At 41.1% G+C, this 21,000-nt stretch overlaps 1 pseudogene; it reads left to right on the top strand.

Annotated features, from left to right (window-relative positions):
• Window positions 1-16,733: 16,733 nt before the first annotated feature.
• On the top strand, window positions 16,734-19,936 carry LOC125781237 (uncharacterized; annotated as a pseudogene).
• Window positions 19,937-21,000: the final 1,064 nt, after the last annotated feature.

Raw genomic sequence — 21,000 nt, forward strand, 5'->3', positions numbered from 1 at the left:
TAAAGTCTGTTTTTCGACGATTTATGCTGACAGATGCGTTTTGAGAATAGTTTCGAGCTCCTTTCTCACTCCTAAGAGCGAAGTGTTGCACTGTGTAAAATGTACCACGTCATGTAATAAAAAATTCTTGAATGTTGAATCTTGGAAAATCTTTTTTCACGCTGAGTTTTGAGCTCCTCCTCACTCCTTACAGCGAAACTGCTTCAAGTGTTGTTTTGTAGTGAAAACTTCTCCTTCGATCAGAAATGAGTTTTTGAAACCTATTGTAACTGTGGAACATGCACGATCATCTCGTTTATTTAATTTCTTAAGTGTTTGGGTTCATTTGTATGTTGAATGTTGTAAAAATCTTCTTTCACGCTGAGAAATGCGTTTTACGCTTAGTTTGAGCTCCTCTCTCACTGCTTATAGCGAAAACGGCTTCAAGGGTTGTTTTGTAGTGAAAACTTCTCCTTCGATCAGAAATGAGTTTTTGAGACATTATACCTTGTTAGTGCAAAATACACTAACATCTCGTTTTTGTCCTTTCTTAAGTATTTGGGTTCATTTGTATGTTGAATGTTGTAAAATCTTCTTTCACGCTGAGAAATGCGTTTTACGCTTAGTTTGAGCTCGTCTCTCACTGCTTATAGCGAAAACGGCTTCAAGGGTTGTTTTGTAGTGAAAACTTCTCCTTCGATCAGAAATGAGTTTTTGAGACCTAAAACACATTATACCTGTGTGAAATGCACTAACATCTCGTTTTTTCATTTCTTAAGTATTTGGGTTCATTTGTATGTTGAATGTTGTAAAATCTTCTTTCACGCTGAGAAATGCGTTATACGCTTAGTTTGAGCTCCTCTCTCACTGCTTATAGCGAAAACGGCTTCAAGGGTTGTTTTGTAGTGAAAACTTCTCCTTCGATCAGAAATCAGTTTTTGAGACCTAAATCACATTATAACTGTGTAACATGCACGATCATCTCTTTTTTGTCCTTTCTTAAGTGTTTGAGTTTATTTGTATGTTGAATGTTGTAAAATCTTTTTTCACGCTAAGAAATGCGTTTTACGATTAGTTTGAGCTCCTCTCTTACTGCTTAGAGCGAAAACGGCTTCAAGGATTGTTTTTTAGTGAAAACTTTTCCTTCCATCAGAAATGAGTTTTTGAGACCTAAAACACATTATACCTGTGTGAAAGGCACTAACATCTCGTTTTTGTCCTTTCTTAAGTTTTTGGGTTCATTTGTATGTTGAATGTTGTAAAATCTTCTTTCACGCTGAGAAATGCGTTTTACGCTTAGTTTGAGCTCCTCTCTCACTGCTTATAGCGAAAACGGCTTCAAGGGTTGTTTTGTGGTGAAAACTTCTCCTTCGATCAGAAATGAGTTTTTGAGACCTAAAACACATCATCTCGTTTTTTCATTTCTTAAGTATTTGGGTTCATTTGTATGTTGAATGTTGTAAAATCTTCTTTCACGCTAAGAAATGCGTTTTACGATTAGTTTGAGCTCCTCTCTTACTGCTTAGAGCGAAAACGGCTTCAATGATTGTTTTTTAGTGAAAACTTCTCCTTCCATCAGAAATGAGTTTTTGAGACCTAAAACACATTATACCTGTGTGAAAGGCACTAACATCTCGTTTTTGTCCTTTCTTAAGTATTTGGGTTCATTTGTATGTTGAATGTTGTAAAATCTTCTTTCACGCTGAGAAATGCGTTTTACGCTTAGTTTGAGCTCCTCTCTCACTGCTTATAGCGAAAACGGCTTTAAGGGTTGTTTTGTAGTGAAAACTTCTTCTTCGGTCAGAAATGAGCTTTTGAGCTCCTCTCTCACTGCTTATAGCGAAAACGGCTTCAAGGATTGTTTTTTAGTGAAAACTTCTCATTCGATCATAAATGAGTTTTTGAGACCTAAAACACATTATACCTGTGTGAAAGGCACTAACATCTCGTTTTTGTCCTTTCTTAAGTATTTGGGTTCATTTGTATGTTGAATGTTGTAAAATCTTCTTTCACGCTAAGAAATGCGTTTTACGATTAGTTTGAGCTCCTCTCTTACTGCTTAGAGCGAAAACTGCTTCAAGGGTTGTTTTGTAGTGAAAACTTCTCCTTCGATCAGAAATGAGTTTTTGAGACCTAAAACACATTATACCTGTGTAAAATACACTAACATCTCGTTTTTTCATTTCTTAAGTATTTGGGTTCATTTGTATGTTGAATGTTGTAAAATCTTCTTTCACGCCGAGAAATGCGTTTCACACTTAGTTTTGAGCTCCTGTCTTACTGCTTAGAGCGAAAAAAGCTTCACGTGTTGTTTTGTAGTGAAAACTTCTCCTTCGATCAGAAATATATAAAAAAAAAATACTGTTATGTTCTCTTAGTGACACTAGAGGGCGCAAGAACACAACACATCAGAGTAATGTGTAAAAGCTCTTGTTGTTTCTTTGGCACAATGGACTTCCCGTAGTTGGACACTTTTATGTAGGAGAGTTTTACATGTATGTTTCACATGTCTACGTACAGCCCAACTGGCAGACTCTCAACAAACCGTCATGTAACTCAACTCAACAAACCGTCATGTAACTCAACTCAACAAACCGTCATGTAATAAAGAGTTGGGGTTCATTTGTATGTTGAATGTTGAAAAAAAAAATCACGAAAAAAGTTTTGAGCGCTTAGTTTTGAGCTCCTATTTCACTCCTAAGAGCGAAATCTAGCTTCATGTGTTGTTTTGAACTGAAGACTTCTCTTTCGATCAAAAATAAGACCTAAACCACATTTTAACTGTGTAAAATGCACTAACATCTTGTTGTCAACAGTTCTCATGTGCTCTCTAAAAATAATATACTGGATCTACTTTTAAAAAATTGATTGCGTGTATCGTTTTGCAATCCTAACTAAACCTAACTAAAATGTTGTTGAGAAAAAGCTAAGAGACTTGTTCCCACCATCATTTTATTAAAAACGTTGAAGATTTATTTATTTGAACCTACCTAATCCATGTAAGAATTTCTTCATGCAAATATATATACATTTTAAAACATAACCCTTTTTTATTGGTTTAAAAAGTGGGCACAACAAACTGTTGCATAATAATAGACATTTGCAATTACAAAATAAAATATTCCAGCTGATAACAGCTGTTAAGAAATAAAATTGTTTATTTTTTTAATTAGCAAGTGAACTTTACGAGCTAATATTTTGTTGACGTTATTTCATACTAGCTTTCAGTCCATCCAGTTTGAGGAGTAACTTTTGAAAACTTCAAATGTATGCCTCAGTTGTCGGGTAGCTGAGATTAAGGGCTTATATAAGACCCATCAGAAAGACACAAAAGTCCCCTCAGGACTTCTGTTCCCCCTATCACAAGAGAGGCACTGGCTGGGGCAGCTTTGTTAAGCATAATTTTCATAACCTTCCCAGCAAGTTGTCTGTTCAGAACTTCAGCATCCTTATAGAAAAAACAGTTAATATTTTAGTTTCAATGTTGCTGTAGTTACCGTAATGTTTTAAGGTAGATTTCATTTTTCCCCACAAAGTATTCCTTAAAGAGATCTCCGATGTAAACCACCATGCAACGGAGTGCAACTCCTCTGCGTCTTTAATAAAAATGTTAAACGTGTAGGTCATTAAAAAAATTATGTTGCACTACAGTCAATGACGAGTCAGGTTTGAATTCAATTGAAGTTCAAGGCTTTCACACCTACTTCCTTTGGTCCAAATATTCTAATTTTTCAGTCTGCTCTGAACCCAAGTGTCAGGTGTGAAAGGGGTCAATAGATTTTACTTGTGTGCGCCTTTCTTGTCACCTTACATGATTCAACATAAAACTGACAGAATATAAAATACATATATAGAGACAGAATATAGAATACACAGGGAAAAAAGTACAGAATAGGATTAATAATCACAAATCATAAGCAACTTTAAACAGATACATTTTGAGTTTGGATTTGAAATGTGGCAATGGTCTATCTTGAGTGAATTTCAGAGCCGGGGAGCAGAGCGGTTGAATGCTCGCTCTGCTCCCCAAGACGGGCAGGAAGAATAGTGAGATAAATAGAAGAAGAGGTTCTGAAGGTACGAGCAGGTGTAGCAATGTGAAGAAGGTACGAAAGATAAGGAGGGGCAAGATTGTGAGGGGGGGGGGGGTATTTTATAGTTCATTCGAAATGGGATAGGAAGCCAGTTAGTTGTAAAACAGGTGTTAAACGATGCATTGAGGGAGTCTGGGTAATGACAGTATGTAGTGTTTTTTGTGGCAGGCCAAAATAAAGAGAGTTGCAGTAGTCGAAACGTGAGGTAACCAGACTGTGGACCAGATTAGTTGTAGTGTGAGCAGTAAGAGAAGGATAAAGACGATTATTTTTTTTGTAGGCTGACCAACTATTGACATGGGATCCTAAGGAAAGTATGCTTTTGACAATGACACCCAGACACCCACTCTTGACCTGAGGGGAGGGAGAGATGGAGGAGTTATCAACAGGAATGTGGAAGTTATGAAATTTACTTAGTCTTGATTTGGTACCAATCAACAAAAGTTCTTTTTTATTGCAAATTTAATCAAAGAACATTTACACTGTAAAATGTACTGTAAAATTTACAGTAAGTAAGTGGCAGTAATTGACAAGTAACTTACTGTGAAATAAAATCACAGTAGCTAACTGGCAGTAATTGACAAGTTACTTACTGTGAAATAAAATCACAGTAGTTAACAGTAAGTTACTGAAAAAAAAATGTTAAATTAAATCACTGTTCAAAAAAACTGGCAGCAGCTGAATAGTAAATTAGCCTGTAAAAAATATTTCATGTATACTGTAATTTTGTATATAGTTGTATTGATCAGACTTAGTTAATGTTCACAATCACCAAACTGTCAATCACATCATGTTAATAAGAAGCTCTCAGGTCAAGTTACTTTTCAAACTTCTTCTTTTTTTCTACTTCTTCTTCTTCTTCAGGTGGTAAGTGTGTTGAATCCAAAATGATTTCAAATGACTACTGCCCCAACGTTTTATTTCAGCGAGAGAGTCAATGAGGGATGAAGGTGCAACATTAGGTTTGGTTGAGAGGTAGAGCTGGGTGTCATCAGCGTATCCTGATATATAATGTTTAACACTATAATGTGTAGTTTATTAGCTTCCCATAGACATCATATACTATGGGGGCTTCCCTACTAGCCCACTGCGCTCCGCAAAACCCGCAAGCTAATTTTCCCTTTACACACGGCCAGTGGCCTGTGTTAATAATACAAATTACAAAAATTAATCGGGGCTAAAGCCCCAGAAGCTTAAAGGAAATTTAAATGCTAACCCTTCTTTTCCTTTTAATTGTGATGAATGGTGTCTTGACAGGTGCGATTTAAGGCTACCCCATGTTCTATATCAAATGTATTTGATTTGATTTAAACGCATTTACAAATAATGTTGTCTCAAAGCAGCTTTACAGAAACATGATCAAGAATCAGGCAAAACATTAAACATAGAAAGTACAGAATACAGAACCCCCAGTGAGCGCAGAGATAAGGAAAAACTCCCTCAGTGCTTGAGGAGGAAGAATCCTTGGGAGGACCTAGACTCACATATAAGGGGGGACCGTCTTACCACTGGCCAAACGGCTTCTAAAAACGTCTTTGTATATCCACATAGGTTTTATAGTATAACAGGAGTATAACAGCGCCACTAACGGAAACAGTTACATTTAATGTAAGCTTGGATGTAATCTGTAAGATGAGCAGCTGATCTGTGGTAGGTGATGAAAAAGGCTGACTTCAGAAACTTCCATCAGTCTGGCCGGACAGGGGACATGAAAGCCTGAGGGTCCAGCATCCCTCGGTATCGGGTCAGACAGGTGGGCAGTCAGTGACTCGGAGGAAAGCAGAGATATGTATTTCGTTTTTCCTGGATTTGTGTAAAACATTATCAGAGTGTGGCTAATGACTCCGGCAGATCTGAATAAAACAGCCTACCTAAAGGGAGCGAGCCAGAAGGTAGCATAGACACGGAGGCACCCTGAAACCCCGGCATCCACCCACTCCACCATTCACAAACCTGAATGATCGCGTGCAGTGAGCGAACAACAGCACCAGCATCTCAGTTTACCACAATTCCCTATATCCACGAACACCTGGATCTGCAACCTTATCTAAAGAGAAAAACATTAATTACCAAAAGCTAAACTAAACAAGTAATTGTTTAATCTAGACTTAACGATTGACACTGTGTGTAAGTACCGAACATATTCGGGGAGATTATTCCAGAATTGGGGTGCTTTATAAGAGAAAGCTCTTTCTCCTGCAGAGCTCTCCTAAATTCTGGGAACTATAAGAAACCAGCACCTTGTGATCTAAGTGATCGCAGTTATGGGGTCTCGCAGTGATACGGTCTCGCAAATACGCAAGTGCGAGCCCATACGCTTTATACGTTCACAGGAGAACTTTATAGTCTATGCGGAATTTGACTGGAAGCCAGTGCAATGCTTACAGGACTGGACTAAAATGTTCAAATGTTCTAGTTTTAGTAACGATCCTGGCTGCAGCATTTTGAACTAGCTGCAGGAACATTCTGACAGTAGCGCATACAATTGTCGGAGGTAATGAAGGCATACACTCATTTTTCTACATCATGCAGGGATAAGGCATTTCTTAGCCTGAGCTAATCTCTCACTCCTTTGTAAATATCGGAGTGCATTTAAGAGCACTAACAGTATATTTAAAAAATATTTTCCATTTCCTAGTACACATACAATATATCTTTTTGTATTTCTATAAAATTTATTTTAACGTAATACATCTTAAATTATACTTTAATGTGCTGAGGTGTAGAAAAGCTGTTCTAGTAACATTAGATATGTGTTTGTCGAATGCTAGATGTGAACAGCGGTTTAATTACATCTGGTAGTAGGCCTACCTGTTGTAGTAATGTGAAATCTTCGGTAACAGAGTTTTCTTCTAGATCAGCCACACCAGATGACAGAGAGGATGTGCTATTTATCTGTTTAAATTTATCCCAAATGCATTTTGCGGATAGTGCTGAGCTCCTCTCTCACTCCTTTGTGAAAACGAAGTACATTTAAGAGCACTAAGAGTATATTTAAAATAGGTCAAGAATACTAAAAGAATATTTTACATTTCCTAATAATATACCTTTTTAAGATATTAATTTTAATTTAAGATATATTACTTTAATATACCTTTTTTGTATTTCTATAAAATGTATTTTAATGTAATACATCTTAAATTATACTCTAATGTGTTGATAGAGAATACATTTAAATCTAAACATACTAAAGCACATTTAACCAAAAGTGTTTTTACATATCATTCTATTTTAAGTATATTATTTAAAAAGCATATTTTATTTTAAAAAATACCTTTTACGCTATGCTATGGTACAATTTGGAAAACATTTATATTATGCTTAAATCCAACGTAAACAATTGAATGGACTTCACTCACATTCTAAAGCAAACATGCCTCCAGTGTCACATAAAATTACACGAGTTACTTTCTTATTACATTCAGGCAATAAAATGTACATTATTGTCATGTATTATGTTGTATGTATGTATGTATTTATCGGTGTATTGTTAAAAACATTCTTACATTCATCTTCACATTAAATTAAAGTATTGTAGTGTAAAGTAAGTGTTTTGTAGTTTTGATTATTGTAGTTTTACACTTCCAACTTTAAAAATAAACAGAAAGAAACAGAATTAAAGTTAATTTTCTAATGTATTTAATTTTTCATAAATATTGAACATATAAAAACACATATGTACACATTTTTAACAAGCAATTCATTATTGTGTTCAAATTCTTTATCTTTTTCAACGTGACAAATAAAATGAAAAAAAAAAATGCATTAATTCATATAGACTATAACTACTGGGAAACCTGCTCATTTTTTGTTTCTACAGAAATGAAGGGTATAAAAATTATTCTAGCATGCTATCATTACTCTCTATAGAAAGCTTTAATTGCATTCAGCATGAAGAGCATTAGTAATGTCAGAGTATTAGATGGTCACCACCCCACCTCATCCCCAAAGCACCACCTCAGTACCACTGCCCTCTGTTCAATGGATCTTTCCACGTGATTCCATAATTTTATTTTAAATGTGACAAAAATTTTGGATCTGTAAAACATTTTCAGTCTCTCTCTACATTATTCGGTAGAGGAATGGCATATGTTTTTTTGCTTTTGATCATGACACATTTTGCAATTTTTCAATAGATTTATTTCTCTTCTGTCGAGTGGAAATATACATAATCTCCAAGGAAATGACTTTAATACTGGATCATCATTAAAGGCTTTAGTGGCTAGGTTGTATTATAAAGACGCTCAGTTTGAAGCAGTACCAAACCTCCTTACATTTCCACTCGGGTATTCTGATTTGGTATTGAAATAATTGCTGTTCTGAAGCTGAGAGAAGAGATCTTTGATGTCATTGGTTGCATTCTTTATGCACTTTTCTCCCCTTTTAGATAGACTATTCCACCTGAGGAATCTCTTTACAATCTGGACAGGCACATGTGTAGTTCCATTGCAGTACTTCACTAGAGTGCCATTTGATTATTTTTTTTTTTTAAGTTGCCCAGAAAGGACCCCATTTCTTTACGCTGGCTGCAATGTGTGTCAGCAGGTGTACATTGAATGCAGGTGTACATTTTGCTGTGATTTATTGAATCAAGCCACATATTCACCTTCTGTCCAGTCACACCAAGACAAAAACTATGTTGGTACACCAATCATCTGAAACGTTTTTTAACCCCATCAATACCGATGGGCCTTTCACCCCATGAATGGCTGTTCTGGAGTAACTGACATAGCATGGTCATAATGTTTTGTCTCAGATCTGAGAACAGGTTTTGGTTTTCTAAATGTATAGGGTCCTCCACCTGTGTGATATTTTTTAAGATTTGTATTTGCATCAAATACAAACTGGCATGCTTCACATGGTGTTGGACATTTTCCCTTGTCCCCAAGTACATAGAACGTGAGAAGCAGTGAAAATGATGTTCATAATGACCATACTCTACATAAGCTTTGTTAAACAGGTACACACTTTCTGGCACTAACCCAGGGGCATGTTCATTACAAATCTCGAGGAGATGTTCCAGAGCCAAAGGACTTAAATAATACACCTTCTGTTTACTTTCACAATATTATAAAACACATTCACTTTAAATTTATTACAGAAATCCAAATGTAATTTTATTATAATATAATATAAATATTATAATAATATTATAATAATATTTTAATTTGTTAAGAATTAAACATAGGTTCTTGATCTTCAAAAGTGAAAGGTCCAACTGTACCTACAGTTCAGCTACTAAGCTATGGTTTCTGATCATTGTGATCTTTGTATGAGAATTTTCCTAGTTAATTGTTACCTCTAATTTATGCATTTTAAATTTGTAGCATCATTAAAACATATCGCTGTGCCTCTGGCTGTGGATTGTACAGGACAGGAAAGACTGCAGGTTTGAAGAGTTCTGGTTAAAGGCTTCGCGCTCGCAGTTTAAAATGTAATCAGCCAGTTAGAGCGCAGCCTCGGTCTGGGTGAGGCGGAGCAGCTGAAGGCTGCGGAGAGCTGCGCTGAATGAGCAGGGCTCTTATTAGTAGGGCGCAGTGGCTGGGTAAGGGCTGGTGAACGACTTTTGAAAACGATATCTGATGGTGGACTAGTAAATAAGTAGCACAGAGTTCAGAACATGTTATCTTACCTAATGTAAATGGCGATAAAACCATATTAGACCATAGTTTTAACGTTAAGCTACGAATGTGAATGTAAGTTAACTAGTTAGCTAGCTTACCACTACGAACGTTAGTTTGCTAACTAACTAGCTAACTAGCTAGTGAGATAACCTAGACAGCAACCTAGCAGAGGCTGTGCAGTGCAGTGCAAAGCTTCATTAGATTCAATTCTCAGTGTCTTTTTGTAGTCTGAATGAATATAGCAGTTCCAAAGTGCAATACATGATTTAAAATAACTGTTTACGTACAAAACTGGCAAGATAGATTATGTATAAATTTATGTGTATATATTGTATACTCCAAGACATAGTATAGCCTAATAAAATCATACACATTTTCCCAATAGTGACATGTATCTCGCATTATTAGAGGCTAATAAAACTTTCTAATATTGTAATATTTATTATATATGTAACAATACGTTAATAAAATGTAGTATCTTTCAACAGATATTTTTGAACATGAAGATTAAAAGCAGAACAAAGAAGAAAAACAATAGAAAATGCAATAGAAATATATTATAAATAAATAGTATAATACGGTGTTCACCATCTTTCAAAACCTTGTTATCCTGGCATTTATCAAATTATACTGCAAACATCTGCATTACTCTAGGTTTATGGCATCTTGTTGCTTCCTTTGTAGTTCTCTGGGAATTTTCCAAATTTAGGATTATCACCTTCATCAGGTTACTTGTTGGTCATCATCAATTACATCACCTTTTTTGCTCAGGCCTACAATGCGGTTCCCCATTATACATCAGCTGTATAATTACATATTGTAGACTATTACTGTCATTCCTCCACAGATTTATTACTAGTAGTTTTCTGACCACAGAAACAATGTTGATCGTGCAAGATCGTACTCTTTCGATTTCTGTGATTGTGAGTGTCTCTAAGTTTAACATTTTTACATTTTTTATTTAATGTTGTGCTCACACACTGTCAAAAAAGGCACAAAATCACATGGTTGAGGCTCTTAAAGAAGATCTCAGGAAGAGAAAAGGCCTGATCCCAACACAGCCCCTCCACTGTGTGATACAGATACAGACTCAGACATAAGAGTTGTTGGCCTGGAATTCACAACCATAAATTAGTAAAACATAAAAAGTCACTGGAAATGGTGAGTTTCAGCAGTAGTAGCTAAAAATGTAGTCCTAACCAAAAAAATCAATAGTTTTGTTTATGGTGAAAGAGAACAGATCTTAGAATTATGTTAAGGCTCATCGGTTTCAAAGACAGAGCTGCATAACTGAAACTTTTATTTTCCATGTTCAGAGTTTTACTTCAGGGTCTTCTAGAATAGATTAATGTTTTCTATTTATATACTGTACATCTATATTTACCGTTTTGGCCATTTTTAAGCAAAAGCAATCAATGGGTTATAAAACCCTATTTTTGTTGGTGGAAATGCACAGAACGGTTCAACATTTGGTGCGTGAACGCGAACAAAGCCTGTTCCATGTTGGTGGAAAAGTGCTCTTTGTGGTAAATGCTGTGCCCTGACCTTTTTCAACAGCGTTCTATATTTAATATGTAAATCAAGTTAGATTTAAAGCTCACATTGCTGATTTAACACTGGCAAATTTGCTGTGTGTTTGCAATGTATATTTTTGTTTTTTAATCCTGTTTTTGTTTATCCTATACACAATGCACAATATAAATTCCTGTAAACCTTTTTAATTTGTTGTGGTAGGTTGCTCACACTCTTACAAAGGCAAATATGTTATAACATAGTTCATTACTAAGTTTATTGTAACATTTAAATGTTTGTTGTGTTAAAGAGTCTAATAGATGCTGAAAGTGAAGAGAGCTTTGTGCAGCCTACGAAAAAGAGATCTGTGCTCATTGAAGACATAGTGTCAGCACTTAAAGGTATGTAACATACCACAGTATGTATTATTTTTCTCTCAACAAAAAACAAGTTATGTGACATCCACAAATTCTTTAATCGTGTTCTTGTTTTTTTTTTACTTAAAGTTACCAAATATTGGGAAAAAACTGAAGGAGGTTGTGGCAGCAATTGAAGGCTCCTCCTCTCTCACTGGCACCCTCATGCTAAGGGCAGGGGCAGTATACATTAAAAATATGTTATACTTTGAGAAAACCATTTTTGCAGCCTGGTATGTGTCAAAATAACATTTATGTGAACGACATTTTACCAACAGAGCACAGGTCAAAACATCACACTGCCCATTATAGGGCTTTGTGTACCTTTGGGGAAAAATAAATTAAAATAAACAAACAATTAAATATATATAAAGGTTTATTTATCCAAATATAAAATCTCATATCAACTTATCAATTTTAACAAGTGCAGTGTGCAGCTTTAGTGACTGGAGCACAGCAAACAGGCTGACTACATACATGGTGCTGTGAAAAAAAGATTATAAAGATGGATACCCAGGCAGGAGTATTAAGAACTGAAAAAAAAAACACATTCCCTGTTGTTTTGACACTGTTGGTTGTAATGGTGTATTTGACTGCCTAGATTTGCAGTGTTTTAACAGCGTGTGGTGGGGTTCAGAAAGACACTTTTGATAATCAGTTCATACTTAGATCATCTATAATCCCCTAGTGTAGAAATATGTCTTTGCAAATAGTGGTGTTTTTTTCTTAGTCCTGATTTTTATGAATGAAGATGATGTCATTTCCCATCCTGAAATCTGCCCGTATTTCACATCATGTTTTTATTTCTAAAACTTGAACAAAGTGAAACAGTTTGTTATTATTTTTATCTATGACCTATAGACTATGACCAAGGACAGTGAGACAAAATTAAATGATGCAATTCTTTTTCTTTTCCTTCAATAAAGTTAACCCTATCTTCAACAGGGGGCCTCAACTGGAGGGAGTAAAATTTTGGCAGCATTATTTTTTACGCCTGCTGATATTATGTGGAGTTATGTGTCATAACTAAGTTTTGGGAGTGATCCACGCCCTCACTCCTCCCACTTCCATCCCTATTTAAACCGTCACTTCCTCTCTACCTACTCATTGAACAAACCTCGCCATCATTATAATTATCTTACCATCGTATTCATCTTTGCCATCAGCATCTTCACCCTTGTAGTCGTTGCCCCCATATCTCTGCCACCATCGCTGCTCTGTCTATTGTATTGTGCCATTGTCGTCACCACGATCCTTGGCACCCTCACCATACTCACCTCCATCACCATCGCATGGCCATCTTCACTATCGTCGTCATCACCACCATCTTTGCATCACCATCGTCACCACCGTAGTCGTCATCTTCGTGGCGGTCTTCACCGTCATAATCACCTCCATCTTTGCCCACATCACCATCATCGCCGCAATCTTCTCGCCGGCATCTTCATCACTTTCACCTGCTTCGCCTGCATCATTGCCTTCGTCATCGGCATGGTCTTGAGCGTAATCTCGCTCTCGTCATTGCCCTCTTTATCGCCATCGTCATCACCACCATCTCCGCCTGCATCGCCTTCATCGCCGCCATAGTCTTCATCACCATTGCCATTGTCTCTGCCTACATCACCGCCTTCATCTCCGTTGCCGCCATCTTCTGGCCTGCATATTCGTCTCTTTCTGCATCACCTTCATCTCTGCCACTGTTGTCATGGCCATCCTCATTGTCTTTGTCTCTGTCATCGCCATCATCGCTGCGATCTTCTCGCCTTCGTCTTCATCTTCCTCATCTTCATCGCCATCGTCTTGGGCATCACCTTGCCCTCGCTTTGGCCATCTTCGCCACCATGGTCACCATCACCACCATCTCTGCCTGCATCACCTTCATCATCTCTGCCACAGTTATCATGGCCATCCTCATTGTCATCGTCTCTGTCTGTCATCGACATCATCATCGCTGCGATCTTCTCGCCTTCGTCTTCATCTTCCTCGTCTTCATCGCCATCGTCTTGGGCATCACCTTGCCCTCGCTGTGGCCATCTTCGCCACCATGGTCACCATCGCCACCATCTCTGCCTGCATCACCTTCATCATCTCTGACACAGTTGTCATGGCCATCCTCATTGTCGTTGTCTCTGTCTGTCATCGCCATCATCGCTGCGATCTTCTTGCCTTCGTCTTCATCTTCCTCGTCTTCATCGCCATTGTCTTGGGCATCACCTTGCCCTCGCTATGGCCATCTTCATCACCATGGTCATCATCGCCACCATCTCTGCCTGCATCACTTTCATCACCTCTGCCACAGTTTTCATGGCCATCCTCATTGTCTCCATCTCTGTCTGTCATCGCCATCTTCGCTGCGATCTTCTCGCCTTCGTCTTCATCTTCTTTGCCTTCGCCGCCATCGTCTTGGGCATCATCTTGCCCTCACTTTGGCCATCTTCACCACCATCGGCATCATTGCCACCATCTCTGCCTATGTCATCACCATCATCGCCGCAATTTCATAGCTTGCACCTTCACCGCCCGCATAATCGCCACCATCTGGGACATAATCTCGCCCTCTTCATTCCAATCTTTCGTTGCCGTTGTAACAATCACCCTCACCATACTAACCTTTGTCACCGCCACCATCGCCTTCGCCTCCTTACCCATCTTCGCTACACCAGTCTGTCTGTCCTCCCTGCCCATCCTCCATCATCCCAACACCAGTCCGTCTGTTCTCCCTTCCCATCCTCCATCTTCCCACCGCCATTCCAACTGTCCTCATTCTCTCTGTCCTCCCTACTCTTTTTCCATCTCCCGTTGCTGCCATCTTCCCACTCCTTCCCATTCCATCGCCTCGGTCTTCCCACTCCGTCTTCCCACTCCATCGCCCTGTCTTCCCACTCCGTCTTCCCACGCCATCGCCCCGTCTTCCCTCTCCGTCTTCCCACTCCATCGCCCCGTCTTCCCACTCCATCGCCCCGTCTTCCCACTCCGTCTTCCCACTCCATCTTCCCACTACATCGCCCCGTCTTCCCTCTCAGTCTTCCCTCTCCTTCTTCCCACTCCATCGCCCCGTCTTCCCACTCCATCGCCCCGTCTTCCCACTCCGTCTTCCCACTCCATCTTCCCACTACATTGCCCCGTCTTCCACTCCATCGCCTCATCTTCCCTCTCCGTGTTCCCACTCCATCGCTTCTGTTGGGCCATCAGGGGCACCCCTTCTACCTTACCAGGTCGCTCCTGCTGCGCATGCGGGTCGGTGGCTGCTTTTGGGGCCTTTAAACTACATGTACAACACGTGCATCATTCCATTAAGTCGCTCAACACTACCTTTCCACTTCAACCGATTTCTGCCACCAAGGACCTCATACATTCCTATACTCGAATAGGCTGGCAGCACCTTCAAATACCTTACTTAATTATTCCCTACCTTTCTTTCCTTTGACTTCCACACTGCCTTCCCCATGCATCGGTTCATCCTCTGGCTTTCTCCAAGACTACAAGGTCGGACTTCCAACACTCAGTTGCTTCTTAAATCCTAGCAGTGGTCGAAAGTTCTGATTTAATTTTTGGGGCTTCGGCTTCACACTTTACTGCGAAGCTGCCCCGAACTCCATCCCAAATACTCTGAGTTCGCTCCCCCTCTTTCTTCTTCTCTGCCCAGTCAAGGGCGTGAGTCAATACTAGCAAAGTGGAGTTATGTGTCATAACTAAGTTTTGGGAGTGATCCACGCCCTCACTCCTCCCACTTCCATCCCTATTTAAACCGTCACTTCCTCTCTACCTACTCATTGAACAAACCTCGCACCCACCTCCTCCCCATCTTCCTCCTTCTTTAATTTTATTCTCTTCTAATGTTTCTCCTCGTGAGAGGGGGGGCTTCGGCTTCACGCTTTACTGCGAAGCTGCCCCGAACTCCATCCCAAATACTCTGAGTTTGCTCCCCCTCTTTCTTCTTCTCTGCCCAGTCAAGGGCGTGGGTCAATACTAGCAAAACTCCCCCTATGGTCTCAGCACTGCAATGTCTAAATGTAATGCAATTTATGTTTCATCCATGTTATGGTGTGTAGAGTTTGTCCTGTGATGCATTTTACTATATCTTCAACAGGGGGGCTTCAAATAGGGGGAGTATAATTTTGGCAGCATTACTTTTTTACGCCTGCTGATTATATACTCCCCCTATGATCTCAGCACTGCAATGTCTGAATCTCATGCAATTTATGTTTCATCCATGTCATGGTGTGTAGAGAATGTGCTGTGATGCATTTTACTATATCTTAAACCGGGGGGCTTCAAATGGGTGGAGTATGATTTTGAAAGCAGTATTTTTAAGCCTGACGAAATTATATACTCCCATGATCTCAGCACTGTAAGGTCTGAATGTCATACAATTTATGTTTCATACATTTCAAGGTGTGTAGAGTATGTTCTGTGATGCATTTTACTATATCTTTAACAGGGGGCTTCAACTGGGGGAGTATAATTTTGGCAGCATTATTTTTAGGTCTTCCGAAATTATACTTCCTCTATGATCTCAGCACTGCAAGGTCTAAATGTAATGCAATTTATGTTTCATCCATGTCATGGTGTGTAGAGTTTGTCCTGTGATGCATTTTACTATATCTTTAGCTGGGGGCTTCAACTGGGGGAGTATAATAATGGCAGCATTATTTTTAAGCCTTACTAAATTATACTCCCCCTATGATCTCAGCACTGCAAGGTCTGAATGTAATGCAATTTATGTTTCATCCATGTCATGGTGTGTAGAGTATGTTCTGTGATGCATTTAACTATATCTTCAACCGGGGGGCTTCAAATGGGTGAAGTATGATTTTGGAAGCAGTATTTTTAAGCCTGATGAAATTATACACCCCTATGATCTCAGCACTGCAAGGTCTAAATGTCATGCAATTTATGTTCCATACATGCCAAGGTGTGTAGAGTATGTGCTATGATGCATTTTACTCTATGTCTCAGAGACATACCCCCAGGGGATCCCGAGAGGGGGGGAGGATGAGATCCCCAACAGGACGGACCTTCAGATAACGACCCATGTAAATGACAAGACAACGATAAATGCAATATGTATCTGCGGGAAAACATGCAAGAATCCGCGGGGCCTCAGAATCCATCAGGCCAGGATGAAATGCTTGGACAAAGGGAAACAGGTGCAACGCACAGGACTAGTGCCTGGTGAGATGCAGGAGGAGCAGGGCCAGGACTCACCCCACAGAGCTCAGCACCTCCACGCACTGGCTCCCCAAAGTCCATGCAGAGTAGTTCGTAAGCGGATCAAATGGCCCCCAGCAACCAGCAAGGGCCTGTGGCAGCAATTCGACGACGATGGTTGTGAGATTGTCCAAACAACAGCTAAGGGTGACACTGACAGATGGTTGCAGACAATGACGACCATCATTGTGAGCTATGCTTCGGAGAGATTTGGCCTCATTGAGACAGGGAACAGCAGGATGCCCTACAACAAGAATCGCAGAGCCACCAAGATCCAGCAGCTGCGCCAAGAGCTGAAATCCCTTAGGAAGCAGCACAAGATGGCCAGCGATTAGGAATGGCAGCCCTTGGCAGAGTTGCGAGAGATCATCATGAAGAAGCTCCTGACAATCCGCAGAGCAGAGTGGCATTGCAGACGAGCAAAGGAGAGGGCCAAAAAGCAAATATCCTTTATTGCCAACCCCTTCGGCTTCACCAGGAAACTACTTGGTGACAAGCGCAGCGGCCAGCTGGAGTGCTCTGCAGAGGATGTGAACGCCTTCCTTCACCGCACCTTGAGCGACCCAGAAAGAGACCAGGATCTTGGCCCCAACAATGCTTATGATTAGCCCAGCTTAGCCCAGCTAATGCCAATGATTAGCCCAGCTGCACCAAGTATAGAGTTTGACATAAAAGAGCCCAGCTGGAGAGAGGTCCAGGAAGTTGTAAAGGCAGCAAGATCAGCTTCAGCCCCTGGACCCAGTGGCGTACCATACAGCGTTTACAAACGCTGTCCGAAACTCCTTCAGCAGTTATGGAAGATCCTGAGAGTAGTCTGGCGTAGAGGAAGAGTTGCCAATCAGTGGAGATGGGCTGAGGGTGTGTGGATCCCTAAGGAGGAGAACTCTAAAGAACTTGGCCAGTTTCGGACCATCTCACTGCTAAGTACAGAAGGCAAGATATTTTTCAGTATCCTGTCACGACGACTGTCAATGTTCTGTTTAAAGAACAATTACATAGACACCTCTGTACAGAAAGGCGGAATCTCTGGAACATCTGGCTGCATGGAACACACAGGGGTCATCACACAGCTCCTTAGAGAAGCAAAAGAAGGCAAGGGCGACCTGGTTGTCCTGTGGCTGGACCTTGTTAACGCTTATGGGTCCATACCACACAAGCTGGTTGAGGAGACTCTCCGCAGACACCATGTTCCCAAATCAGCAACCTCATACTGGATTATTACAACAATTTCCAGTTGAGGGCTACCTCTGGGTCCATAACATCCGAGTGGCACAGGCTAGAGAAGGGGATAATAACAGGCTGCACAATCTCAGTTACCCTTTTTGCACTTGCCATGAACATGGTGATGAAATCTGCGGAGCAGGAGTGTCGTGGGCCACTGACCAAGTCTGGAGTGCGGCAGCCACCAATCAGAGCTTACATGGACGACCTGACGGTTACAAGATCATCAGTCCCTGGCTGCAGGTGGATCTTACAAGGTCTTGAGAAGCTTATCTTATGGGCAAGAATGAGCTTCAAGCCATCAAAGTCAAGGTCCCTGGTTCTGAAGAAAGGAAAAGTCTTGGACAAGTTCCGCTTCAAGATTGCAGAGTCCACAATTCCGACCCTGTCAGAAGCACCAGTCAAGAGCTTGGGAAAGCTCTTTGACTGCAGCTTAAAGGACACAGCGGCCATCCACAAGACCTGTGAAGATCTTGGTGCCTGGCTCACCAAGGTCGACAAATCTGGGTTGCCAGGTCGTTTCAAGGCTTGGATCTACCAACATGCCATTCTACCCAGAGTGCTGTGGCCGCTACTGCTGTACGATGTCTCCTTGTCAACTGTGGAAGCTTTGGAAAAGAAGATCAGCAGTTACTTGCGAAGGTGGCTCAGATTGCCGAGAAGCCTAAGCAGTGCTGCCTTGTATGGGTCCACAAACACCCTACAGCTCCCCTTCAGTGGCCTCTCAGAAGAATTTGTGGTGACCCGGACAAGGGAGGTCATGCAGTACAGGGACTCCAGGGACCCCAAGGTGGCAACAGCTGGCATCGAAGTCCGGACAGGCAGGAAGTGGAGTGCGGCCAGAGAGCTACAGGCAGCAGAGTCACGGCTCAGGCAGAAGGCCCTTGTGGGGACGGTGGCAAGAGGGCAAGCAGGCCTGGGATACTTCCCAGGTTGCAAGGTGGACAGTGCCAAAGGGAAGGAGCGACAACATCTCCTCCAAAAGGAAGTGCGTGTTGGTGTAGAGGAGGTTAGAGCCAGCAAGATGGTGGGACTCAGCCAGCAGGGTGCCTGGACTAGGTGGGAGAAGACCGAGCAGCGTAAAATCTCATGGCCAGACCTCAGGCGGCCTGATGTCAGCCGCATCAGTTTCCTGGTTCAAGCTGTCTACGACACACTGCCAAGCCCTGCAAACCTGTACACCTGGGGTAAGAGTGAAACACCTACCTGCCCACTGTGTGCTGGGAGAGGATCGCTTCAACACCTCCTCAGCAGCTGCCCCAAGGCTTTGGCCGATGGCCGTTACCGTTGGCGCCATGACCAGGTGCTCAAGGCAGTTGCAGAAGCCGTCACCTCAGCGATTCAGTCCAGCAGACACTGCCCAAGGAAGACCAACATCGCTTTCCTGAGGGCTGGAGAAAAGCCCCATGTGCAACCAAAGCACAAGTCAGGCTTGCTGTCAACAGCACCAGATTGGAAGCTTAGAGTGGATCTGGGAAAACAACTTAAGGTCCCTGAACACATCGCCCAGACAAGATTGCGCCCAGACCTGATCATCTACTCAGATACAACCAAGCAGGTGATCCTGTGGGAGCTCACTGTGCCATGGGAAGAAGACATGGTGGAGGCACATGCAAGAAAGCAGGCTAAATACCTAGACCTGGTGATGGAGTGCAGAAGTCGGGGCTGGCGTGCCTTCTGTGAACCTATTGAGGTGGGATGCCGTGGGTTTGCTGGACGCTCAACCTGCAAAGCTCTGGCAGGGCTAGGAGTGACAGGAGCTGCTAAGCGGGGAGCCATACGCTCCATTTCAGAAGCTGCAGAGAAAGCCACACGCTGGCTTTGGATAAAGAGGGCGAGCCCATGGATTGGTGCTGCTGGGATACAGTCCGGGAATTAATCAACCCCGGATGGGTCACCTGAGTGAGGATGTTGAAAGACCCGAAACCCCCAATGACCCCCAGGAACATCACTGATGATGTATCCCAGCGCATCCAAGAGATGTATTCAAGACCATATCTTTAACAGGGGGCTTCAACTGGGGGGGAGTATAATTTTGGAAGCATTACTTTTAAGCCTGCCGAAATTATACTCCCACTATGGTCTCAGCACTGCAATGTCTGAATCTCATGCAATTTATGTTTCATCCATGTTATGGTGTGTAGAGTTTGTCCTGTGATGCATTTTACTCTATCTTTAACAGGGGTCTTCTAATGGGGGGAGTATAATTTTGGCAGCATTATTTTTAGGTCTGCCAAAATTATACTTCCTGTATGATCTCAGCACTTCAAGGTCTAAATGTAATGCAATTTTTGTTTCATACATGTTATGGTGTGTAGAGTATGTCTTGTGATGCATTTTACTATATCTTCCACAGGGGGGCTTCAAATAGGGGGAGTATAATTTTGGCAGCATTATTTTTAGGTCTGCCGAAATTATACTCCCTCTATTATCTCAGCACTGCAAGGTCTAAATGTCATGCAATTTATGTTGCTTCCATGTCATGGTGTGTAGAGTTTGTCCTGTGATGCATTTTATTATATCTTCAACAGGGGGCTTCAAATGGGACAGTATAATTTTGGCAGCATTATTTTTAAGCCTGCCGAAATTATACTCCCCCTATGATCTCAGCACTGCAAAGTCTGAATGTAATGCAATTTTTGTTTCAAACATGTCATGGTGTGTAGAGTATGTCTTGTGATGCATTTTGCTATATCTTCAACAGGGGGGCTTCAAATAGGGGGAGTATAATTTTGGCAGCATTATTTTTAGGTCTGCCGAAATTATACTCCCTGTATGATCTCAGCACTGCAAGGTCTAAATGTAATGCAATTTATTTTACATACATGTCAAGGTGTGTGGAGTATGTGCTGTGATGCGTTTTACTCTATCTTTAACAGGGGTCTTCAACGAGGGGGAGTATAATTTTGGAAGCATTATTTTTAGGTATGCTGAAATTATACT

The sequence above is a fragment of the Astyanax mexicanus genome, chromosome 15 (genome assembly GCF_023375975.1).
Source record: "Astyanax mexicanus isolate ESR-SI-001 chromosome 15, AstMex3_surface, whole genome shotgun sequence".
Classification (NCBI taxonomy): domain Eukaryota; kingdom Metazoa; phylum Chordata; class Actinopteri; order Characiformes; family Acestrorhamphidae; genus Astyanax; species Astyanax mexicanus.